Source organism: Neofelis nebulosa, chromosome 3 (genome assembly GCF_028018385.1).
Source record: "Neofelis nebulosa isolate mNeoNeb1 chromosome 3, mNeoNeb1.pri, whole genome shotgun sequence".
NCBI lineage: Eukaryota > Metazoa > Chordata > Mammalia > Carnivora > Felidae > Neofelis > Neofelis nebulosa.
The window spans coordinates 83,986,788-84,013,950 of NC_080784.1; the positions used below are offsets into that span (position 1 = coordinate 83,986,788).

General features: G+C 37.9%; 1 pseudogene; it reads left to right on the plus strand.

Moving 5' to 3' along the window:
* The first annotated feature begins 5,190 nt into the window (after positions 1 to 5,190).
* Positions 5,191 to 6,914, plus strand: LOC131506124 (large ribosomal subunit protein eL6-like; annotated as a pseudogene).
* The last annotated feature ends 20,249 nt before the right edge of the window (positions 6,915 to 27,163 follow it).

Consider the following 27,163-nt stretch of genomic DNA (forward strand, 5'->3'; position numbering starts at 1 on the left):
AGTTGCAGGATACAAAATCAATGTACAGAAATCAGTTGCATTCTTATACACTAACAATGAAGCAACAGAAAGACAAATAAAGAAACTGATCCCATTCACAATAGCACCAAGAAGCATAAAATACCTAGGAATAAATCTAACCAAAGATGTAAAAGATCTGTATGCTGAAAACTATAGAAAGCTTATGCAGGTAATTGAAGAAGATATAAAGAAATGGAAAGACATTCCCTGCTCATGGATTGGAAGAATAAATATTGTCAAAATGTCAATACTACCCAAAGCTATCTATACATTCAATGCAATCCCAATCAAAATTGCACCAACATTCTTCTTGAAACTAGAACAAGCAATCCTAAAATTCATATGGAACCACAAAAGGCCCCGAATAGCCAAAGTAATTTTGAAGAAGAAGACCAAAGCAGGAGGCATCACAATCCCAGACTTTAGCCTCTACTACAAAGCTGTCATCATCAAGACAGCATGGTATTGGCATAAAAACAGACACATAGACCAATGGAATCGAATAGAAACCCCAGAACTAGACCCACAAACGTATGGCCAACTCATTTTTGACAAAGCAGGAAAGAACATCCAATGGAAAAAAGACAGTCTCTTTAACAAATGGTGCTGGGAGAACTGGACAGCAACATGCAGAAGGTTGAAACTAGACCACTTTCTCACACCATTCACAAAAATAAACTCAAAATGGATAAAGGACCTGAATGTGAGACAGGAAACCATCAAAACCTTAGAGGAGAAAGCAGGAAAAGACCTCTCTGACCTCAGCCGTAGCAATCTCTTACTCGGCACATCCCCAAAGGCAAGGGAATTAAAAGCAAAAGTGAATTACTGGGACCTTATGAAGATAAAAAGCTTCTGCACAGCAAAGGAAACAACCAACAAAACTAAAAGGCAACCAACGGAATGGGAAAAGATATTTGCAAATGTCACATCGGACAAAGGGCTAGTATCCAAAATCTATAAAGAGCTCATCAAACTCCACACCCGAAAAACAAATAACCCAGTGAAGAAATGGGCAGAAAACATGAATAGACACTTCTCTAAAGAAGACATCCGGATGGCCAACAGGCACATGAAAAGATGTTCAACGTCGCTCCTCATCAGGGAAATACAAATCAAAACCACACTCAGATACCACCTCACGCCAGTCAGAGTGGCCAAAATGAAGAAATCAGGAGACTATAGATGCTGGAGAGGATGTGGAGAGACGGGAACCCTCTTGCACTGTTGGTGGGAATGCAAATTGGTGCAGCCGCTCTGGAAAGCAGTGTGGAGGTTCCTCAGAAAATTAAAAATAGACCTACCCTATGACCCAGCAATAGCACTGCTAGGAATTTATCCAAGGGATACAGGAGTACTGATGCATAGGGGCACTTGTACCCCAATGTTTATAGCAGCACTCTCAACAATAGCCAAATTATGGAAAGAGCCTAAATGTCCATCAACTGATGAATGGATAAAGAAATTGTGGTTTATATACACAATGGAATACTACATGGCAATGAGAAAAAATGAAATATGGCCTTTTGTAGCAACGTGGATGGAACTGGAGAGTGTGATGCTAAGTGAAATAAGCCATACAGAGAAAGACAGATACCATATGGTTTCACTCTTATGTGGATCCTGAGAAACGTAACAGAAACCCATGGGGGAGGGGAAGGGAAAAAAAAAAAAAAAAAAAAAAAAAAAAAAAAGAGGTTAGAGTGGGAGAGAGCCAAAGCATAAGAGACTGTTAAAAACTGAGAACAAACTGAGGGTTGATGGGGGGTGGGAGGGAGGGCAGGGTGGGTGATGGGTATTGAGGGGGGCACCTTTTGGGATGAGCACTGGGTGTTGTATGGAAACCAATTTGACAGTAAATTTCATATATTAAAAAATAAATAAATAAAGAAAGAAAAAAAAATAAATAAATAAAAATAAAATTAAAAAAAAAAAAAAAAGGAAAAGCTTTCAACTCTGTGAGAAAAATGTTCTTAATAGGCAGTTATGGTTTAGATTATACACTAATTGGAAAGGGCTTCATTTTTACAGTATAAATCATTTTCCTTTTCCTTAGCAACATAAATTATTAAATCAACTTTATTCTTTTTTAATTTTTATCCTTTTATTAAGTTTATTTATTTTGAGAGAGAGAGAGAGAGAGAGAAATGGGGGGAGGCAGAGAGATAGAGAGGGAGAGAGAGAATCCCAAGCAGGCTCTGCACTGTCAGTGGAGACCCAGTGCGGGGCTCAAACCCATGAACTGAGAGATCATGACCTGAGCTGAAGTAGGACGCTTAACCGACTGAGCCACTCAGGTGCCCCATAAAGCAACATTATTCTATGACACTCTGACGCCTGAACTTTGAATGCAATTTTGCAAATTAAGCACATGACACAGAAAGAGGAGAACTGGCTTGACAGCATAGCCGGCAGGTGCTTATGACAAACCACCACTGAGATGAGACATCATCAAAACTCAAAAGGAGAGCATCTTAGCTGGCACTTAGAGAAGTGTAGCATCCAGAAGTCAGCAGGCTGTCCGAATTCTACCCCATTTCTGAACACACTTGAAGTGACATGTCTAATTTTTGATGCCACTTTTTTAAAGAAATTCAGAAAACCATATATATATATATATATATATATATATATATATATATATATGGAAATAGTGTAAATCAGTGAAAGGAATTCCTGTACTTGGTGGAGGTAAAGTTCATTGTAGCCCTACTTCTGTGGTTCAAAATCTGTGCAGCCTTAAAAGAAAATCATTTAATCTCTCTGGGTCTCACTTTACACAGGACATCTATAAAACAAAAGGGTGGACTTGATGAATAATTTATAAGGATTTTGTTCAGTCTTAAAATTCCAACATTTTTGGCAGGACATTGTGAGGTAATAACTAAGGCTTGTCCTTCCAGCATTCCTGTCTTGTCTTCCCCTGTGGAGCCGCTAGCTAGCTTTCATTATTTAGAACAAGGGTGAATACAGTATACAAAAAAGTCATTTGAATTTTTATTGTTGTTTTTCAACTCATTTTAGCCATAATCATCTTCAAACCCAAGGCAATTGATTGCAAGTGTGAAGCTATTTGATAGAGGGTTCCAAAAATATGACAGCCAAATTTTAAACTATGTCTATGAAAATACTGTGGAATGATTTAAGAGCTCGTTTCTCCCCAAAAAGAGATAAAGTCAACTTTCTGGGAAGGAGAAATAAGAGAGGATGTGACCAGACTTTAGATAGTGATGAATCCCTGAACCCGGTGCCATCCCCTCAGGCAAGTGCCAGGATTAGGGAGGAACAATAAAAACCTCAAATTATTTTGAGGGTATCCCAGACCACAGAGAACCATTGGCTAATTTCCCAAGGAGGTTGCAAGCCTCCTAGAGAAACCCAACATTCATCATGGCAACTGAGCAGTAAGGTAGCAATGGTAGCATGAACTGCCTAAATGCCCGAGGACAGCCTCACAGAATTCCGTACTTCCTAAAAGATGGAAAGGAGGGCCTGTATCCCCAAGAGGAACATAGGCTGGGCTGAGAGGCCCAGAAGAGTAGAAATCTTTCACAGACAAGGAGAAGAGGATTAAAAATGAGCTGTTCTTGGAAAACAGATTAAAGGTAAATATGTCAATTTGGATTTGGATGCTCTGGAACTGGATGTTGACAACCAAAGACAAGCCAGGACTGTGCATCTGGACTCTGATGCCAAGGGACCATTCCTTACTCTATGATAGTAAGATTCTTAAGTATGGAGCCCCAAAATTTATTGTTCAAGAGATATGGACTAAATTGTGTCTCCCCAAAAATTCGTATTTTGAAAACCTAACCCACGATGGGGTGGTATTTGAAGGTGGGGTCTTTGAAAGATAATTACATTTAGATGAGATCATGGGGCCCTCATGATGGAATTAGTGGTCTGGTAAGAAGAGACACCACAAAGCTTGGTCTGTCTCTCCCCACCATGTGAGGTATGAGGACACAGGCAGAAGGCAGCCATCTGCAAGCTAAGAGAACTTTCACCAGAATCCAGAATCCAAACATACTGGTACCCTGATCTCAGACTTGTAGCTTCCAGAACTGTGAAAAAATAAATATCTGTTGGTAAGCCATCCAGTCTATAATATTCTGTGATGGTAACCTGAGCAAAATAAGACAGCATGTCAAGACACTTTTGAGAATGAAAGGATACATTAAAATTGATTATAATTTTATATTTGAAATGTTTATTCATTGAACAGTTAATTCACCATATTATTTATATTGGCTGATGTATAAAATAGTTTTCATAAAAATTATTTTCAAAGATAAATTTTTTCTAAAAAGTAGTATGACATATTTTCTTGTAGAGAAAGGCAAAATATAAAAATTATATTGATTGTCCAAACAAAAAATTAGCACAAACCATATATCTCTCTAATATTAATTCACTAATATTTTTCTGCAGGATGTATTATTATTTTAATATGGTTTTAAATTGTTAATTTTTCAAAAATTGCCTAAAATCTTCAGTTAATATTAATACACTTGAAAACGACATGTATTTACTTTTTTTTTTTGTAGACTATATGGGATTTTTTTGATCATATAATATTTTAATTGAGGAAATATTTAGGGGTTCTGAATTACCTAATAAGTTCAGAGACAAATTCTAAGTGGAAGATAGTCTCAATTCTACTTTTAATGAAATATGTAAATGTAGCAGTTCAAACATTTTTATAGGCACAGTCTTTTGTCTCAGTTTAGAGTTTTTCTTTTCTACAAATATACCCTATAAAGCTTTACCCTCTAAAAATCTATCTTATAAAGTTCATAAAATAAATTCTCCATTTATAATATTTTTAGTGTTTTGCAAAACAGATGCTGCAAAATCATAGGTCTTTTCAATTTCGTTGCATTTCAGTACATAATATAATCCAATTACAAAAAAAGGAACTGGATCAAAAGATTTTTTTCTGCAAGTCATTTCAAAGGCTTTTACAGAATTTTAAAATTAAATCTTGCACACTGTTTGAGGCCTCATCATTTAATTTGTTCATGTCCCCGTTTTTGTAGGGATAAATTTGCCTTTGTTTGCAGCTATTGCAAAAACTAGTTTTTGGCTTCAATTCACTGGACAATTTTGATAATAGATTTCCAAACATTTTTCTTAAATGCAGAGTTCTTTCAGAGAATATTCAATGCCATTCTTTCCCATCTTGCAAGATGCTGGGTGAAAAAGCTGAGAAGTCAGATACTAGGGAGAAGAAACCTGAAGCCAAGAAGGCTGATGCTGGTGGCAACGTTAAGAAGGGCAACCTCAAGGCTAAAACGTCAAAGAAGGGGAAGCCCCACTGCAGCCCAGACCCTGTCCTGGTCAGAGGAAGTGGTAGATACTCCCAATCGGCTATGTATTCGAGACAGGCTGTGTACAAGAGCAAGTATTCAGCAGCTAAATCCAGGCTTGAAAAGAAAAAGAAGTTCTGCTACTGTCACAAAACCAGTTGGTGGTGGCAAGAATGGTGGTATCTGAGTGGTTAAACTTCGCAAAATGCCTGGGCATCATCCTACAGGAGGTGTGCTCAGAAGCTGTTGAGCCATGGCAAAACACCTTTCAGTCAGCAGGTGAGGAAACTGCGAGGGACCACTTTAATCATCCTCACTGGGCACCACAGAGGCAACTAGGTGGTTTTCCTGAAGCAACTGAGCATGGCTTGTTACTTGTGACGGGACCTCTGTCCCTCAATCGAGTTCCTCTTCGTAGAACACACCAGAAATTAGTCACTGCCACCTCCACCAAAATTGATACCAGCAGTGCGAAAATCCCCAGACACCTCACCGACGCTTACCTTAAGAAGAGGAAGCTGTGTAAACCCAGACACCTGCAATGTGACATCTTTGACACAGAGAAAGAGAAACATGAGATTACAGAGCAGCGCAAGGTTGATGAGAAAGCTGTGGACTTGCAAATTCTGCCAAAAATCAAAGCTGTTCCTCAGCTTCAGGGTTACCTCCGCTTTGTGTATTCTCTCCGGAATGGAGTTTACCCTCACAGATTGGTGTTCTAAATTTCTTACAAAGAACCTAATTAAATAACTGATCCATTAAAAATAAGAAGAAAATATTCAATGCCATTACAGGACTTGTAGGTTGATTTACAAAATAGTTCTCTTAAAGGCTGAAACATTTCTAAAATCTGTGGATGAACAGCAAAGAGAGAATGCACTTATGACCTTGCAAAAATACATTTCGGGTACTTAACATAAGCTTCATCATGAAATTTTTATAGTACTTTAATGTTTATAAATTTTGACATCTGTAGTTTCTATTTCAATGTTTACTTATTTTCTGTGACAGAGACAGAGCGTGAACAGAGGAGGGGCAGAGAGAGAGGGAGACACAGAATCTGAAACAGGCTCCAGGCTCTGCGCTGTCAGCGCAGAGCCTGACGCAGGCTCAAACCCACAAAGGGTAAGATCATGGCCTGAGCCGAAGTCGGAGGCTCAACCATCTGAGCCACCTAGGCGCCCCTGTAGTTTCTATTTCAAATGGTAGACTATTGACAGTTTGTTGGAGGAAATTATAACTTATTTGTGTGCCAGAGCCAACTCCAAGAGTATTTTTCTCTGTAAGTTTCTTAATTTAGTAAGACCATTACTTTACCTGTGATGTACAGGGCTCTGCTGAATTTGTATCCACATTAATATTGCAAAAACAAATAATTATATATTTAGTGTTGAACTTTTAACTGAACATACAGTAGACTTATCTTCAACAGACTGACCTTCCAAAGCTTTACTTTGTTATGTGAATTTAATGAAAGAAACCCAACCATAATAGAAATAACTGCATGAAGCATGTGATTAAACTTTTACAAAATGGCACCCTTTAACTGTTTACAGACATTTTCCTTTGCCAATGAAACCAACATATTACAGCTATCACTTCCCTTTCCATGGGGATACAAGGAACACTCGGATTCCAAAAAATGAATGAAATCAATTTAGGAGGAAAGTAATTTGATCTCAATGAAAAGTCATGCTTCAGAGTGATAAATAAACACATTTTCTGCAGATGCACCTGTGAAATTGAGATATTTGGGTACGGTTTTCTAAAAATAATCATTATCTTTTGAATTAGATGCTTCTACCTTCAGCATATCTATTTCTTCCAGCTTTTATGTGATTAGTTTTATCTCTACATACAGCCTGCACAAATATTTTGTGCAATTCACATGTTTATCAACTCTGTTGAGAAATGGGAACTTAGTATTTAATTATTCATTAAGCATGTATTAACATATTGGTGCTAAAAGGGGTTATTGCAAAAAAATTTAATCATTTATCAACTGTGTCAGTTTTCACATAATTTTACTTTTAACTTCAAACTCAGCCTCCTGGACTCTGCTGTGTGATGCTGGAGCTGGATTTTGGAAATGCAAATTTTGAGAGTTGTCTTCTTATTTGGCTCTGATAACAGGGGAGTGAGAAAAGAATCATGAGGTTGTTGGATGAAGAAGGAACTGCCATGTTGTGCTCATTTCCTGTGGGGTCCTTGCATGCCTTTAAAAAAAAAAGTTTATTTATTTATTTTGAGAGAGAGACAGAGAGCATGTGAGCAGTACAGGGACAAAGAGAGAGGAAGAGAGGGAATCCCAAGTAGGCTCCTTACTGTCCGCACGGAGCTTGATTCAGGGCTTGAACCCATGAACTGTGAGATCATTACCTGAGCCGAAATCAAGACTTGGATGCTTAACTCACTGAGCCACCCAGGAGCCCTGGCTTTTTCTATTTTAAAATTTCAGCTCTATTGAGCTTTATATAAGTGGCGTATAAGATAGTAAGATATTTAAAGTGCACGTCATATATGTATACAATGTAAAAGGATCCCCCCTGTTGAGTACATTTACACATCCATCACCTCACGTATTTTCCCTTCCCTCCCCCCTTTTTGGTGAGAATATTTAAATTCTCCTGTCTTAGCAAATTCCAATTATATAATAACACCGAGAGTCACCATGTGCCACATGAGATCCTCAGATCTTCTCAGAGCTGAAGGTTTGCTTCTTTTAGCGTATTCCTCTTAGAGCTGAAGGTTTGCAACTGTAGGCTGTTGATTTCTGTGTGCATCCCGCTAGCAGTGCCTCTTCAACCCATCCAGAGCAGGGCCATCCTGCAGCTGCAGGTCAACTGGTTTTTCAAACATTTGCAGAACCAGATTCATCTGTCAGCCCTAAGGGTAGCACCTGCTTCCTTCAGTTGCTATTTCCTTGATACTTCAGGGTTCCTTTTGCATATCAAGTTACCTTAGGGTTTTCTTGTTATCTGTTCAATGACCCACTCAATGACATCCTTATACTTAGTTACAAATTCTTTATGTTAAATTCTTTCTGTTCAAATGAGTGGTATGGTTATCTCATGACTAGACCCTGACTGGCACAATAATTGTTCTAAGAAGTAGATTCTTTTTTCTTTATTAACTTCTTTTATTTTTTATTTTCTTAAATTTACATCCAAATTAGTTAGCATATAGTGCAAAAATGATTTCAGAGGTAGATTCTTTAGTGCCCCTTACCCATTTGGCCCATCCCCCCTCCCACAACCCCTCCAGGAACCCTCAGTTTGTTCTCCATATTTATGAGTCTCTTCTGTTTTGTCCCCTCCCTGTTTTTATATTATTTTTGTTTCCCTTCCCTTATGTTCATCTGTTATGTCTCTTAAAGTCCTCATATGAGTGAAGTCATATGATTTTTGTCTTTCTCTGACTGACTAATTTCACTTAACATAATACCCTCCAGTTCTATTCACATAGCTGCAAATGGCAAGATTTCATTCTTTTTGATTGCTGAGTAATACTCCGTTGTGTGTATATATATATATATATATATATATATATATATATACCATATCTTCTTCATCCATTCATCCATCAATGGACATTTGGGCTCTTTCCATACTTTGGCTATTGTTGATAGTGCTGCTATAAACAGGGGGGTGCATGTGTCCCTTCGAAACAGCACACTTGTATTCCGTGGATAAATGCCTAGTAGTGCAATTGCTGGGTCGTAGGGTAGTTCTATTTTTAGTTTTGTGAGGAAACTTCATACTGTTTTCCAGAGCGGCTGCGCCAGCTTGCCTTCCCAACAACAAAGCAAGAGAGATCCTGTTTCTCCGCATCCTCGCCAACATCTGTTGTTGCCTGAGTTGTTAATGTTAGCCATTCTGACAGGTGTAAGGTGGTATCTCATTGTGGTTTTGATTTGTATTTCCCTGATGATGAGTGATGTTGAGCATTTTTTCATGTGTCTGGATGTCTTCTTTGGAGAAGTGTCTATTCATGTCTTTTGCCCATTTCTTCACTGGATTATTTGTTTTTTGGGTGTTGAGTTTGAGAAGTTCTTTATAGATTTTGGATACTACCCTTTATCTGATATGTCATTTGCAAATATATTCTCCCATTCCATCAGTTGCCTTTTAGTTTTGCTGATTGTTTCCTTCTTTGTGCAGAAGCTTTTTATTTTGATGAGGTCCCAGTAGTTCATTTTTTATTTTGTTTCCCTTGTGTCCAGAGATGTGTTGAGTTAAGAAGTTGCTGTGGCCAAGATCAAAGAGGTTTTTGCCTGCTTTCTCCTTGAGGATTTTGATGGCTTCCTGTCTAACATGGAGGTCTTTCATCCATTTTGAGTTTATTTTTGTGTATGGTGTAAGAAAGTGGTCCAGGTTCATTCTTCTGCATGTCGCTGTCCACTGTTCCCAGCACCACTTGCTGAAGAGACTGTCTTTATTCCACTGAATATTCTTTCCTGCTTTGTCAAAGATTAGTTGGCCATATGTTTGTGGGTCCATTTCTGGGTTCTGTATTCTGTTCCATTGATCTGAGTGTCTGTTCTTGTGCCAGTACCATACTGTCTTGATGATTACAGCTTTGTAGTATAGCTTGAAGTCTGGGATTGTGATGCCTCCTGCTTTGGTTTTCTTTTTAAGATTGCTTTCACTGTTCGGGGTCTTGTTCCATACAAATTTTAGGATTATTTGTTCTAGCTCTGTGAAGAATGCTGGTGTTATTTTGATAGGGATTGCATTGAATATGTAGATTGCTTTGGGTAGTATTGACATTTTAACAATATTTGTTCTTCCTATCCAGGAACATGGAATCTTTTTCCTTTTTTTGTGTGTGTCTTCTTCAATTTCTGTCATAAGCTTTCTGTAGTTTCAGTGTATAGATTTTTCACCTCTTTGGTTAGATTTATTCTTAGGTATTTTATGGGTTTTGGTGCAACTGTAAATGGGATCAATTCCTTGATTTCTCTTTCTGTCACTTCATTGTTGGTGTATAGGAATGCAATCAATTTCTGTGCATTGATTTTATATCCTGCAACTTTGCTGAATTCATGAATCAATTCTAGTGGTTTTTTGGTGGAATCTTTTGGGTTTTCCATATTGAGTATCATGTCATCTGCGAAGAGTGAAAGTTTGACCTCCTCCTGGCCGATTTGGATGCCTTTTATTTTTTTGTGTTGTCTGATTGCAGAGACTAAGATTTCCAATTCTATGTGGAATAACAGTGGCAAGAGTGGACATGCCTGTCTTGTTCCTGACCTTAGGGGGAAAGCTCTGTTTTTCCCCATTGAGGATGATATTAGCGTTGGGTTGTTCATATATGGCTTTTATGATCTGAAGCTATGATCCTTCTATCCCTACTTTCTTGAGGGTGTTTATCAAGAAAGGATGCTGTATTTTGTCAAAAGCTTTCTCTGTACATATTGAGAGGATCATATGGTCCTTGTCCTTTCTTTTATTGATATGATGAATCCCGTTAATTGTTTTGTGGATATTGAACCAGCCCTGCATCCCAGGTATAAATCCCACTTGGTCGTGGTGAATAATTTTTTTAATGTATTGTTGGATCCGGTTGGTTAATATCTTGTTGAGGAATTTTGTATCCACGTTCATCAGGGAAATTGGTTTATAGTTCTCCTTTTTAGTGGGGTCTCTGTCTGGTTTAAAATTTCTTGCAGGGATGGTTTAGTGGTCACAAATCCTTTAATTTTTGTTTGTCTGGGAAACTTTTTTCTCTCCTTCTATTTTGAATGACAGCCTTGCTGGATAAAGAATTCTTGGCTGCATATTTTTCTGATTCAGCACATTGAATATATCCTGCCACTCCTTTCTGGCCTGCCAAGTTTCTGTGGATAGGTCTGCTGCCAACCTGATCCGTCTTCCCTTATAGGTTAGGGACTTTTTTTCCCTTGCTGCTTTTCATGATTGTCTCCTTGCTTGAGTATTTTGTGAATTTGACTATGATATGGCTTGTTGATAGTCATTTTTTGTTGAATCTAATGAGGTCTTCTGTGCTTCCTGGATTTTGATGTCTGTGTCTTTCCCCAGGTTAGGCAAGTTTCCCACTATGATTTGCTCACATAACCCTTCTACCCCTATTTCTCTCTCTTCCTCTTCTGGGACTCCTATGATTCTGATGTTGTTCCTTTTTAATGAGTTACTGATTTATCTAAATCTTAAATTGTTCTCTTTTGCCTTAATCTCTCTCTTTTTTTCTGCTTCGTTATTCTCTATAAGTTTTTCCTCTTTATCACTGATTCTCTGTTCTGCCTCATCCATCCTTGCCACTGCTGCATCCATCCATGATTGCAGCTCAGTTATAGCATTTTTAATTTAATTCTGACTATTTTTTACTTCTTTTATCTCTGCGGAAAAGGATTTTAATCTATTTTCCACTCCAGCTAGTATTCTTATTATCAAGATTCTAAATTCTGGTTCAGACATCTTGCTTGTATCTGTGTTGGTTGAATCCCTGGCTGTCGTTTCTTCGTGCTCTTTCCTTTGGGGTGAATTCCTTTGTTTTGTCATTTTGAAGGGAGAAAAGGAATTAATGAGGTAGGAAGATTAAAATGAAAAAATTAAAATTAAAAAATATTAAAATTAAAAAATTAAACACACACATACACAAATCAAATAAATGATGCTAGATCCTAGGTGTGTTTTGGTCTGGGTGTTGAAAGTGGTTTGACAGATTAGAGAAAAAAAAGGTGGGGGGGAGGAAATCGTTTGAGAATTTGAAAAAATCAACACACTGAAGTAGACTAAAATGAGATGATGGGAGTAAAATAGAATTTGAAAACCTTTACACAAAGGTAAAGAATATAGTAGGAAAAAAATTAAAGAAAAATATTTTAATAAAAATTAAAAATAAAAAAGGATTTTTTCTCTTTCTGTAGTCAAGAAAAAGAAAAGAAATGAAAAAGAGAAAAAGAGAAAAAAAAGAAATCGTTTGAAAATTTGAAAAAGTGAAAACATTGTAGTAGACTAAAATAAAATGATGGAAGTAAAATAGAATTTGAAAAAATTTACATAAAAGCAAAAAATATAGTAAAAAATTAAAGAAAATATTTTTAATAAAAACTGAAAATAAAAATGAATTTTTTCCTTCTGTATTCAAGAAAAAATATAGCATAAAAGAGAAAAGAAAGAAAGAAAATTGAGTAGATGGACCTGCTAACAGATTGAAATAGGACTGAAATTACTTTGTTTTCTCCTAAAAGTCAGACTATGTAGCACTTTATAGTCCATAATCTAAGTAGGCAGTGAGACTTGTGTTCTTAAAGAACGAGGTTGGCCCAGTTGGGCAGGGCTCAGTGTAACAGCTCCGTTCTCCACTATATGGCGCTGCTAGCCTACTGGGGTGGATTGTTACAGCACTTGTAGGTGTGTATGCACATGCGCGGGAGTGGTGAAAATGGTGTCACCCAGCTATCCAGTCTCTAGTATGAGAACTCTGTTCTCTCTGATCAGCAATCACACACCTGTCCTGGTCTTCAGCTTTCATCCACTCGCTGCTTCTTCACTGTCCGTGACCAAGCCCCAGGCAGTACATGTCTCCTGAGTTTTGTCTCAGATGTGGCTGTTTTCCCTGGCCCCTTACTTCTGAAGAACTGCGGCTTTGGCCCGTTCCGCCCCTCTGTGGGAGGGTCTCACTGAGCAATGGCCAAATGCCAGCTGCACCCAGGAATGCCTGCTGGACCCTGCTGCTGCCGGTGCTCCAAGACTGCGGCCAGGTGCCAACCTGCCCCAGAAAAAGTTTGCGAGATAGTGTAGCAGCAGCATTTCAGGGATTATGGAAAATCACAACACACATCTGGCACCAGGCTTCACCCTTAACAGCCTTGTTCCAGCACCAGTGAATGTGGCCGTTTTCTGCGGTGTGCTGGGACCAGGTGGCTTCAACAGTCTCCACCAAATGTCCTTCCAGCAGTGGAACTGCTTTTCCCCGTGTGGCCTGAGGACTTCCCGGACCCCACTCTGTTCCTGAGGATTCACCCTTCCCACTAGAGCACTGCCAGGTATTGAGTTGTGGAGTTGCAGACTTTGCCCTCCCCTTGTTTACAGTCTTAATGGGATTTAAACCCTCTTCTTTCTCCTTTCTCCCTTTTTAGTTTAGTCCCTGCAGTTGTTTCCAATTTTCCACTTTCTCTCCAGCTGCTTTTGGGGAGGGGTGCTTTTCCCGTATTCTCCCCGCCCCCAGTCTCCGTCCTCTCTGCACCTGCAAAGGTGGCTCCTTACCTGCCATCGGCTTCTCTCTCCCCAAGTTCACGTCTCCACGCCACATACCTACTGAATTCTGTGGTTCAGGTTGTGCAGATTGTTGTGTTAATCCTCCAATCAGTTTTCTAGGTGTGTAGGATGGTTTAGTGTTGATCTGGCTGTATTTCATGGATGCAAGACACACGAAAAACTTCAATGCTCTTCTGCCATCTTGGCTCCTCCTCCCTGTAAGAAGTAGATTCTAAAAGCAGTCCCTTGATAATGGGATGTGGTAAATGGTTTAGCTGCGTTTTTGAACTTGAATGAATGTTGAGCCCCTTGCCAGCACAAAATGGATGCTATTAATTCATTGCATGTAGTGCATCACAATTAATCAAACAAGTCCACCTGTGGTTAGTTGTAATATTATTCCTACTGAATAAATTATTTAGGGGGAGGAATGACTGCTTTACTTGACCATTATGGCTATAATGAGGACTAGAAGGTCTTTGGTACAGGATGGATTCCTCTGAGTGAAGAGGAGCATTTATAAAAACAAAACGAAAAGTTCAGCCTTTAAGCTCAAAATTAACAAAACCAAACAAACAAAATAGAATTTCTCTGACAGCCCTATTTTTAATAGCAAATATTTCTTATTTTTAATATTACATGGCCAATATCGGTGGAAAATTAAATCTCCGATTTAATTGTGTGGTTGCAGAATTACAATGTCAATTGAATTCACAGTTTTTCCAAATTTGTCATGTGAACATGAAGGCATTGATTGGGCAGGAATAGAGCCCTGAACCTGGGAATAAGGACATCTGGTTGGGCTCAGATGAAGCTGAGGCTCTGGGACCCTGAGTCATATTGAGGTGTTTTGGTCTGTGGAAATAGCTTGTCTTCCATGTCTGAGAATAACATCCTTCCCTGTGTTTGAAAAGCTTCTAATGACTTCACCTAGGGTATTTGTCACACAAGGGGATGCCCCATCTCCTTAAGACACCTCCAAATGCCCTTGTTGCCTACACTCCCATTTAAAGTCAGATTTCACTGTGCCCCAGGGAAGATATCACAAATTTTGAAGTAGGGTGAAATAACATATATCAAGAAAATTGGCAGATTTATGTTGAAAGAAATGTGGCAAATATTTTTGGGAATAAATCCTCGAGCTTGTAGACCAACCAGGATAGAGTATAACACCAAACTGGGCCAACTTTATTTATGTGGTTTACTTACCAATGATTCCCAACTGAATGTGTTAACTCTTTCTGGCAGATTGATGCCATATTGACTTAGCTAAAGTGGACTACAGTTATCAGAATTCCTTTCCATGAATAGATGAGTATGGGCCATATGACACGTGTTACCTGAGATTTGTAAAATGGATGTGGACTAGTAGCCATACTTTAATGCTAGGGAGCTTGGTGCAGATCCCTGGGTAGCACTGAAACTCGCTCACATTGGCATGGATCTGCTGGGTCACCTTGTGGCATGGGGCAGCAGCCTGGCTACAGCTTCTCTAATTTCACTTTCTCCTTCAGTTTTTCTGAATTCTGGACCAAGTGCCATAACAATGAGTGCCAGCTTTTTCTGCAGGCCACTGGAGCAATGTTGGAAACTTGGAAGTGGTGACGGATTGTATTATTTTTGTATTGCTATTGTAACAAATTGCCACGAACTTAGTGGCTTAAAACAATACAAATTTGTTACCTTTTTTTTTCTTTTTTAGTAAGTGTTTTTATTTTTGAGAGAGAGCACACAAGCAGGGGAGGGACAGGGTGGGGGGACAGAGGATCTGAAGCAGGCTCAGCACTAACAGTAGTGACCCCCATGCAGGGTTCAAACAAACTGGGAGAACATGAGCTGAGCCAAAGTTGGAAGCTGAACCCTGAGCCACCCAGCCGCCCCCAAATTTGTTATCTTAATAATAAGCTCTGTAGATTGGAATCTGGCCTAGTATTGGCTGGACTGCATTCTTTCCTAAGGACTCCAGAGAGAATCTATTTCCTTGCCCTGAAAGGTTATTGGCTTAGTTCATTTCCTATTTTTCATAGTACTGAAGACCTCACTTTTTTGTAGCTGCCTGCTGAGAGCCATTCCTAGATTGTAAAGTCTGCTCCCATTTCTTGGTTCTGGGGTTACCTCCTCCATGTCCAAAGCTACACACAGTGGGTCAATTTGCTCTTGTGCCTCACCCCTCCTGCCTTTCTTCCATTACATCTCCTTATCTTTTTTTTTTTAATGTTTATTTACTTTTGAGAGAGAGAGAGAGAGAGTGAGTGAGGGACAGAGAGAAAGGGAGACACAGAATCAGAAGCAGGCTCCAGGCTCTGAGCTGTCAGCACAGAGTCCGACGCAGGGCTTGAACTCATGAACTGTGGGATCATGAACTGAGCTAAAGTCAGATGCTTAACCCACTGAGACACTCAGGCACCCTACATCTCCTTATCTTAATATCAGAAGATTAACATCATTGATTCTATCTACAAACCTAATTCTCTTTTGCTGTGTAATGTAACATAGTCACAGGTTCTGGGTGTTAGCATGCAGACATCTTTGGGGGTGTAATTTTTATGTCTCCTACATAAACCACCATGGGTTCCAGATCATTCTCATGGATTCCAATTTTTCTTCTGCTTTCCATTATGTCAATGTTCACTTTTCATTTCCAACATTCTGCCCTATTGACCTCAGGCCCAGCACCAGTTTCAGAGAAGTAACCATCACATACAAACTGTTTAATTAGCTCCTACAATTGCACAAGGCCAAGGTTCTATAATAAATCTCATATTTCATATCACTTGTACTGGCTCTGTTTCTCTTATTGAAGTCTAAGTGATACACTCATGTATGTGGAAATGACTGTAGCCATTTATTTGGCTGGTTGACTAAACTTGAGACTCAACATTGGCCTACACCAAATTGCATGTAGACAAAGAAATTCAAAGGTTTAGGAGATGAGAATTTTGGAGTAGGTTCATTAACTGCAATCTGTACTTCCACTCCTCAATTCCATTTTATGAAAAGGTCCATAGGATCACCCTTTCTCTAAGACTTCGAGCTGAGGGGACATCTGCACCCTTGAAAAGGTTTCTGGTGATTGTTGGCTAGATATAGTGGGGGTGCTGCCATCAAGATGGGTGGCTTGATTTTAATCTTATGGTAGCAGAGGTGAAAAGCTCTTAAAAGCTTGAGGTCTTGGGTGGCTCAGTTGCTTAAGTGTCCAACTTTGGCTCAGCTCATGATCTCATGGTTCGTGAGTTCAAGTCCCATGTCGGGCTCTGTGCTAACAGCTCAGAGCCTGGAGCCTGCTTCGGATTCTGTGTCTCCCTCTCTCTCTGCCCCTCCCTGCTCATGTTCTGTCTGTCTCTCTCTCTCTCCCAAAATAAATAAATAAATAAATAAACATTAAAAAAATTTTTTTAAGAAAGAAAACTTTTAAAAGCCAAAGATGAGGTGGATGCATTCAAAATAAAGGGTAGCAGGGCTGTAGGGTAATCAAAATATTTTGACTTATAGGAACTAATTTGTCTTAGTTTCCCTAGGAATGATATGAATGGATAGCTTCCTAAATATTTCTTCATATGTATAACAGAGAAGACTCCAGATCTAGTGACCAAAATCTGACTTAAGTCACTATAATGGTGAACTGTGATCTCTCACCCAGTTTTTAGACCTGAGTCAGTTTACAGACAGAGCTAAAGCTTTCTATTTGATGGGAAAGCTCCTCACTTGTGAGGAAGGACCTACAACAGTGCTACAAATATGCTATAAATCATCTTCCAAAGAACCTGTAGCTATTTTCTATAATGACTGTAAAAGAAAAAATATATATATATATATGACCATTATTTCAGGGTTGGTATATAGATATAGATATAGATATAGATATAGATATAGATATACAGATATGTAGACTTTATTAGGTAGTAAGCTGAGTTGCAGTTATGCTCCAAGTCTAATACATATTTATATATACATATATATATATTCTCCAAATATATATACGCATACATATGTGTATATATATATATATATACGTATATGTATATATATGTATATATATATACACACATATATATATATACGTATATATATATATATACACACATATATATATATACGTATATATATATATATATACACACACATATATATATATGTATATATATATATATATATTTTTTTTTTTTTTAGAGTTTTAAGAAATTACCATTTATTTCAGGTTTGGTATATATATACCATACCAGAATCTAGGAGCCCTGAAATAATGGTAATTTCTTAAAACTCCAAATTCCACCCTGGTCCATTAGGCACAATGAGGATTTATGGTGGTCAAGTAACTAAATTAAGGTCTTAGCCCAAGTGTGAACCACACTAGGCCCGTAGGTCCACAAAATCACTTTGTGGTTATTTCCCTAGTTTTTGGATCTATAGTTGGAAAAGATATACTTGACAACTGGCAGAATTCTCACGTTAGCTCTATGACCTACAAAGTGTCAAATGGAACCTTGAACTTTCCCTCCATAACAAGATAGTAAATCAAAAACAATATCACAGGGGCGCCTGGGTGGCGCAGTCGGTTAAGCGTCCGACTTCAGCCAGGTCACGATCTCGCGGTCCGTGAGTTCGAGCCCCGCGTCAGGCTCTGGGCTGATGGCTCGGAGCCTGGAGCTTGTTTCCGATTCTGTGTCTCCCTCTCTCTCTGCCCCTCCCCCGTTCATGCTCTGTCTCTCTCTGTCCCAAAAATAAATAAAAAACGTTGAAAAAAAAAATTAAAAAAAAAAAAAAAAAAAACAATATCACAACCCTGGGGACAATGTAAAGATTAGTGCTACAACCTAAGACTCGAAAGATACAGTGTAGTGGTATCCATCATAACCTCATTTGCTTATTTGATTTAGGAAGAATGAAGATAAATCTTAGATAATGTCTGTGGATTACTGTAGACATTATTAGGTAGTAAGCTGAGTTGCAGTTATGCTCCAAGTCTAATGACTTGACTGGGGCAATCCGTACAGTTTCTGGCAGCTGATATGAAGCTACTGCTTAGGAAATGCACTTGCCTCCATACCGATGTGCAAGAACCTCAAGAGGCAGGTTTTGGGGGCACCTGGGTGGCTCAGTCGGTTGAGCGCAACTTCAGCTCAGGTCACGATCTCGCGGTCCGTGAGTTCGAGCCCCACATCGGGCCCCTGTGCTGACAGCTCAGAGCCCAGAGCCTGTTTCAGATTCTGTGTCTCCCTCTCTCTGACCCTCCCCCATTCATGCTCTGTCTCTCTCTCTGTCTCAAAAATAAATAAACGTTAAAGAAAAAAAAAATTAAAAAAAAAAAGAGGAAGGTTTTGTTTTTATTTCTGTTTTTACTTGACATGTCCAACAGTATACCGTTGGACACAGTCTTGTCTCAGGGTTTTTTCAAGTGTGCTACTCTTTACCGTAAGGTAGTCTACAGGCATTTTGATCACCTTTCTCTTCCACGGAGTATCCCCCTGGCCCAGGATAGTGTTAAGGAGGAAGTAAAAAGTGCTTTAGATGCCTCAGTAAGACATATGCAACACAGATGCCAAGAGAACAAGTAAGAAAATTAAGTAGCTCTCAACTTCAGTGAAGTTTGTGGGAGTCTAGGAGCCTGAAACATGTTGAGATATCCTCTTCAATATGAAAAATAATTTGCTGTACCTAGTACACCTTCCACTAAAAATGAGGCACAGTATTTGGTTGGATATATTTTTTTTTTGAAATTTCGAGTATAGGGATGCCTGGGTAGCTCAGTCGGGTAAGCATCCGACTTTGACTCAGGTCATGATCTCGCAGTTTGTGGGTTCGAGCCCTGCGTCAGGCTCTGTGCTGACAGCTCAGAGTCTGGAGCCTGCTTCAGATTCTGTGTCTCCCCCTCTCTCTCTGCCCTTCCCATGCTCATGGTCTATCTCTCTCTGTCTCTCAATAATACATAAACATTAAGAAAAAAATAAAAAATAAATAAATAAAATAAAATTTTGAGTATATATGCACATAAACATATACTGTATTTAAGTGCTATTTTGACTAATCTACGAGGTAATTCATAATATTGACAGTTTTGAGTAGTGCAAGAGAAGCTGCTACATTAAGTTCAGACGAAAATGTAAGCTGTTCCACTTGGACCTTATATTTCAACATTTCTGAAATCTGAGTGTCTGAAGAACGTCTGAGGAGTGTCTGAGGCAAATAAGGAGGCCGTATGGAACCTCTGGCAAGCACTGAAGGAGAATCACATTACAAACCTTTGGGTTTGGGGGCAAATCCAGGCTATTTTCTACAGGTAACTCCTTTTGAGAAAGCGTATCTCCTGGCTTGTAAGGAGGATCCTGTGAGTCTGTGCACACAATTAGAGGACATTAGTGACCCTGTGGCCTGAGCTTCTCATTATAAACTGGGTGTTTTTTTGGCCAGTATTAGCTGAGAAAAGCTTCTCCCTCAGAGATGTGAGTTTCAGCTCTATGGGGACCCCTCCTCTAGCACTTGTAAGTTTTAATAGTTCCAATCTCTTCCCTGTGTTCCTTCAGCCTTAGAAAAGGCAACTACTTTCTGAAATTATTATCTCAGGATCCTCTTACAGTGTTTTTGTTTGTTTGATCCTTTTGGTAACATAATTAACAATTTTTATCTAGTTAAAAATTATTTATATTAAGTACCTCTTTAATGTTATATCTGTCTCTTGATTGACATATCAAAAAATAATTTGAAAAACTTGATTTAGAGTTACAACATGAAATAAATAGTAAAACCACAGTAAGCAATGCTATGTGTTCCATAGCAAAAACACTCAGTCTCTACTTTCTATATATTTTTCACGATACCTAATGTATTTTTTACAGTTTCATTCTGCTCCCAACATCCTTGAGCTAGGTCATTTTGTAGATGTCACAAGCAGTGGCTAGTGCCCAACTGGCTATTAAAGAATGTGACCAGCAGGGGCAGCAGTGCCCCACACTTTCTCCACTACCATTGAGATATAAACCAGTTCATCTTCCCAAGTTGCTCATGATCCAGTGCATTTCATTTTATTGTTAAGTACCTCCCATGCTGATCTTGAGAGGAAAATATTCGTTTCCTGGGTCTGGGAAAGGTTAAAAAAATAGGAGCAGATTATCACTGGTCGTCTTCTGATTTACCACATGTAAAGTGGGAACTGTGATCACCATGTACATGTATTGTACACAACTACAGGAGGCCAAAATGGAGGTCACAGGTACAAAGGGCAGGTCTACCAAGCCATTTCCAGATTAATTTAATAAAATTATCATTAACAATACTTCATTAAAATTTTAAACGTTGGAATAGTTGCTAAACCAGATTAAACTCCAAGATAAAGAAATGAGCCAAGACCGTAGCAGATAAATTAGAGGGTACAATTAATACATATATATACACACACACATTCTCTCATTCTTATCTCTACCGATTCAATAATCTAGATAATTAGCAGAGATAAAAGAATGAAAATGGCAAAGGGATAACCTTAAAGTGACTCACTTTTACCCAAAAGAAACTAAGAAAAATCCAAATTGGCAAAGTTTGGCCTGAATTATCAAGGTTAAATTTCGTACCATAAGTGGAAATGGACTCTTGAGCATGACTATAAATCAGGAATAGAGAGAACAAGGAAGTTTCAAGTTTGGACACTTTATTTTTACGACTGTAAAATTTATTCCTAATACAAATTCTACAATGATTATGAGGCATCTGTAAATCTTTTCATATATGATCTTTTTTGTACTCATTTCTCCATCATTGTCTTAAGTTTGTATTTTCCAGGCTGACTGAAGTTCTGATATTTTCTAAGCCACATTGATATTTTTCCTTCCCCAAAGTATTTGTTTTTGCTATTGCCTCTACCTGGAATTCCTGGCATTTTGCACGGCCTTTTCTCATTTCTCAGGTATAATTTTTTTTTTATTTTTTTTAACGTTTATTTTTGAGACAGAGAGAGACAGAGAATGAACAGGGGAGGGGCAGAGAGAGAGGGAGACACAGAATCTGAAACAGGCTCCAGGCTCTGAGCGGTCAGCACAGAGCCTGACGCGGGGCTCGAACTCACGGACCGTGAGATCATGACCTGAGCCGAAGTCAGACGCTTAACCAATTGAGCCACCCAGGCGCCCCTCTCAGGTATAATTTTTAACAGAACTTCCAGAGATAGGTTTTTATAATTATCTAAATTAGCCCGTAGGCCATTTTTCTTTATAAATAATTCCCTGTTACTTACTCTATGTTCTTCATCTTAATCTGTAATTAGTTTGTTTATCCAGTTGTTCACTGCTTTATTGTCTTTCTACCATTTGAATGTAAGCTCTGTGGAGGGGAGGAAGGTTGCAGGAGCCATGGTGTTTTTTGGTTTTTTGTTTTGTTTTTGTTTTTGTTTTTTGCATTGCTAGATCTCTTGTGCAGACTAAAAGCTCAGCACAGAGCAAGTTCTAAAGAAATATTAATTTCTTGCATAAGTGAAAGAATAAATGCACTCTAAGAAATCATTAAAAGAGCCAATTTCTTCTTTTTTTCTTCTTCTTCAGCAAAAACTATAAGAGAAATTTCAGCCCAATAAAGAAAGAACTTTCTGATCCTATCAAAATGTGTATATCTAAACCAGATAAATTTCCTAGTAGCTCCAATTGTGTATCTCCCATAGGGGCCTCAAAATCAAGAATGTACTCATTATCATGTCTTCAAACCTGTTTCTCTATTTCAAGTCATGCTGGAAAGCATCATTCAAACATGGCTAAGTCTGACGAATTCTTCCTTATTAATCTGTTGTATTTGTCTATTTCCTCTTCATTCTTATTATTCCTTATTTATTTCAGTTTCTCCTATTCTGCAGTGAATTCTTAATTAGTTTTCTGCTTCCAGCTTTATTCCTTTTCTGATTATTACCCACAATAGCCTTTAAGACAAATCTTTCTAAAGCACAATGCTGATGAACTTAAAACTCTGTTCACTATTTCCCAGAAGAACACAGTTCAAATTCCTTAGCCTGGTATAAAGAACCACCACAATTTGATCTTTGCTCACCTCTCTGGCTTCAATTCTCAATGCTTCCATCTCTCTCTATCCTTAAACTTATGTTTTTGTCTACAGAACTACTTGTAGTTCTCTGATCTTGCTGTGCTCTTTTATGTTCGTATCTTTACTTGTCCTCCTCCCTGTGCCAAAAATACTTCTTCTCTGCCTGGTGAGAACATCCATTTGTCTTTCAAGATTTGACTCAAACAGTAAGACTTTACAAAGCTTTGACCTTGCATGAAGAAATTGGCTACAGGTAAATATGGAATGTGCTGTTTTCTGAGACATTATGTTATTGGTGTTGTTAAAAATTAATGTTTAAAGAACTAAAGAGATAATTGAGCGAATTGGTAATTTAAGTCCATTAATGTCCTTAGATTCTGGGAAACTGGACATCAGCAAATAATCTCAGAATCACAATTTAAATAAAATGAGAAAATGTATGGGTTGGACCTGCAGAAAATCTCTTTTAAATGCTTTAGTATGTTTGACAACACTAATATATAATATATGTATGACCACCTTATTGCTCAATTCTGTAAAAAATTAAAGCAAAATAAACTTCAATAAAACATAGAAGTAATATAAACTTGAAATAAAAGAAAATCTCCACGTGCCAGAAAAAATAATGAAGGTATCTTTATAAATACATCATGATATAATAATGAAGGGTATCAGCCACAGATATGAGCCCCTTGGGGATTGGTTACTGGGGATGTTAGCAACTTTTGGGGGAATAACAGGTGGAGTCTTGAATCCAAGAAAGGTAGAGAGCTGGAGTTAAGCCTCCTGCACAAAACCAAAAACTGTCAGACCATGAAAATAGAACTAGCAAAGTTTTTCCACTTGCTAGGAATTCAACAATAAAAGTACCCATCTGAGACTGAGGGTAAGAAAAAAATGGTACCTACGAGAAACCAAAGGGAAGCACTCTGCAAAGCTTAGGAATTTGGGATGACATTACCTTAATTGTGTGGAGTCCCCCCAAAAGAAATTAATGCAGGTATATTTTAAAATAAATTAAATAAATACAATATATAAGAAATTAATATAAAATATGAAACCACCAGGACCCAGGTAAAAGAAAATTTGAAACCAATTTCTAGAGGTATTTACAGGGTGTGAGACTCCCACATATTTCTGAGAAAGAGGAGAGAGCGTGTGTGCAAAAAAGTGCTCACAATAAAAACATATAAACTGCAAGAAGACATTAAATACTGAGGAATAATTAATATTTAATAAACAATAAATATAGTTCCCCAAGAACTAGAGCTAATAGAATGATCTGAAAAAGATTATAAAATAAATTTGTCTTAATGATGATCAAGGTAAAAAAGAAATAAAACACATGATAAAACAGGTCTGCATTAAAAATGAACAGACAGGGGACACCTTGGCAGCTCAGTCAGTTGAACATCAAACTCTTGATTTCAGCTCCAGTCAGGATTCCAGGGTTGTGGGATCAAGCCCCACATCAAGCTCCATGCTGCACATGGAACCTGCTTGGGATTCTCTCTCTCTCTCTCTCTCTCTCTCTCTCTCTCTCTCTCTCATCTCTATCTATCTCTATCTCTCCCTCCCTCTCTCCCTGCCTGTTCCCCCCCCACACACACACACATTCTCTCTCTCTTTCTCTCTCTCTCTCCCTCTAAAATAAAGTTAAAAAAAAGAAGAACAGGCATATTTGAGTAGATTCAAATTTAACATTAAGAAAAAATTTTAGGATGGGGTGCCTGAGTGGCTCAGTTGGTTTTGTCTGACTCTTGATATCAGCTTAGGTCAAGATCTCATGGTTCATGTGTTCAGGCCCCACTTCAGGCTCTCTGCTGTCAGCATAGAGCCCACTTTAGATCCTTTGTTCCCCTCTCTCTCTGTCCCTCTCCCACGGGTTCTCTCTTTCTCTCTGTCTCTCCATCTCTCTCAAAAAATAAAATAAATAAACTGTAGAAAAAAAGAAAAAATTTAAGGTACATAGTCATTAAAATTAAAAATTTATCAGATGAGTAATGAAGTAAATCAGACATAGTCAAAGAGAGAATCAGTGAACTAGCAGATAGGTCTTAGGATATTACACAGAATAAATAGTGCATAGAAACAAAAGATGTATTTATTTATGCTTGAGAAGAACTCGATAAGGGTCAATAATATAGGGGAAAGCAGTATTCAAAGAGATAATGGGTAAACATTATCCAGAGCTGGAAAAATAAATCAAAGAGAAAAGGTAAATAACCTATAGAGAAGTGTCATTTTGGCTAGTAACAGACTTTACATCAAAGAAGATCATGTAATCATATCTTTCAGTTCAGAGGGACAGTAATTTTCAATTAGGGATTTAAGCCCAGAGAAATTATCACTCAATAATGAAGGTAAAATAAAGACATTTTTAGATAAGCATGAAGAATATGTATCACTCATAGACAGACCTCACTAAAACAACAACGAAACAAACACTAAGAAATATATTTCACAACAAGAAAGATCTCAGGAAAAAGAGTAGAATGCAGATGCAATAAGCATAAGTCAAATATGCATGCTAAAGATGTAATGTAGCCATTTAAAAATAGACCTCAAATGTTTTAATTTCTCTAATGCTTCCTAGACATTTCTACAGGCAGGATGGAATGTGTGAAACAGCAGAAATATATCTGGGCTGAATTACTAGCCGTGGGACTTTACATATGCTATTATTTTTTCTGCAAAATGAGAAAATCATGCTAGATTTTGAATTAGTTGTCATAAGGTCTTTGTTTGCAGTGATTTTATTGTCTATGATAACTGAAATTATTAAACAAGAGCTTACACTTGGGGAAAAAAGAATACTTTAAAATCATAGAAACTAGGAATTGTAAAGGATCCTAAAGGTTATCTAGTTCAAACTATAGTTGAGTTTTTAATTTCTTCAGTAGTGGAACATGCATAGTAACCTTGAATTACTTTACTTGCCACAGCCCATACTTTAATTCTATTCTTAACATACTTCTAATTTTTAGTTCTTAGAGAAATGTTGGGGAGGAAGGGAATCACTGTGAGGCCTTTATTTAAGTAAAAGAAATAGATTTCCTTCTGAAAGTTAAATGAGGAAATCTTCTGCAAGTGGGTCAGGGTATAGGTTGGGAAAGTCAATTTAGGAATACAATAAATAGCTATAAATAGATCTCACATCTATGAGACTTTATTATAACCAAATTGAATCTATTAATATTGTTAAAAGTATTTTTAATATTGTTAAAAAAATTTTTTAAAGGTATTTGTGATGGAAGAGAACTTTCTACACTCAAAGAGTATCTACCCTAGAGAAAGGAAAATCCCCCAAACACACACTGTTTCTAAGCTCCAGTGCCTTCTGAAAAAATCTACAGACTTCCAGAAGGTAATAGTGCTGCAGTATGAGAGGTAAAACCTTAATTCTCTGATTCCAAGAGAAGAAGATTGAGGACATTGGAGGTTTTTTTTTTTTAATTTCGAGTTTTTATTTAAATTCTAATTAGTTAACATATAGGGTAAAATTGGTTTCATGTGTAGAATTTAGTAATTCATCATTTACATATAACACCCAGTGCTCATCCCAACAGGTGTCCTCCTTAATACCCATCACCCATTTAGCCCATCCCCCATTCACCTCCCTCCATCAACCCTCAGTTTGTTCTCTATAATTAAGAGTCTCTTGTGGTTTTCTTCCCTCTCTTTCTCTCTTTTTTCCCTTCCCCTATGTTCATCTTTTTTGTTTGTTAAATTCCACATATGAGTGAAATCATATGGTATTTGTCTTTCTCTGACTGACTTATTTCATGTAGCATAATACACTCTAGCTCCATCCATGTCATTGCAAATGATCAAGACTTCATTCTTTTAGATGGTTGAGAAATATTCCACTCTTTCTCTCTCTCTGTCTACACACACACACACACACACATACACACACACGCACACACAGTAGAATATTACTTTATCCATATCCATTCATCAGGGCAGGTGAGTTTTAACAGTGACAAGGGATTTAGAAAAGCTTGGGCATATGGGAAGCTATAAAAGTCAGTTAGGAGCCATGGTAGGTAAATAGCATATATTTTGTGCAAAGACTTGGTTCAAAAGATGGGCTGTCTTACGTGTGGAAGGAGAGATCCCAATGGCTCTATGTAAGCTTCACTTATCCGTACATTTTCAAACATTAATCATACTCTGAGACAATTGCTTCTTATCTTCATTTAACAAATTTGGATCTTTTCTGATTCTTCTCACAAGCTATAATAAGAATGAATCATTTTATTTTTTATTTTTTATTTTTTTTCAATATATGAAATTTATTGTCAAATTGGTTTCCATACAACACCCAGTGCTCATCCCAAAAGGTGCCCTCCTCTATACCCATCACCCACCCTCCCCTCCCTACCACCCCCCATCAATCCTCAGTCTGTTCTCAGTTTTTAAGAGTCTCTTATGCTTTGGCTCTCTCCCACTCTAACCTCTTTTTTTTTCCTTCCCCTCCCCCATGGGTTTCTGTTAAGTTTCTCAGAATCCACCTAAGAGTGAAAACATATGATATCTGTCTTTCTCTGTGTGGCTTATTTCACTTAGCATAACACTCTCCAGTTCCAT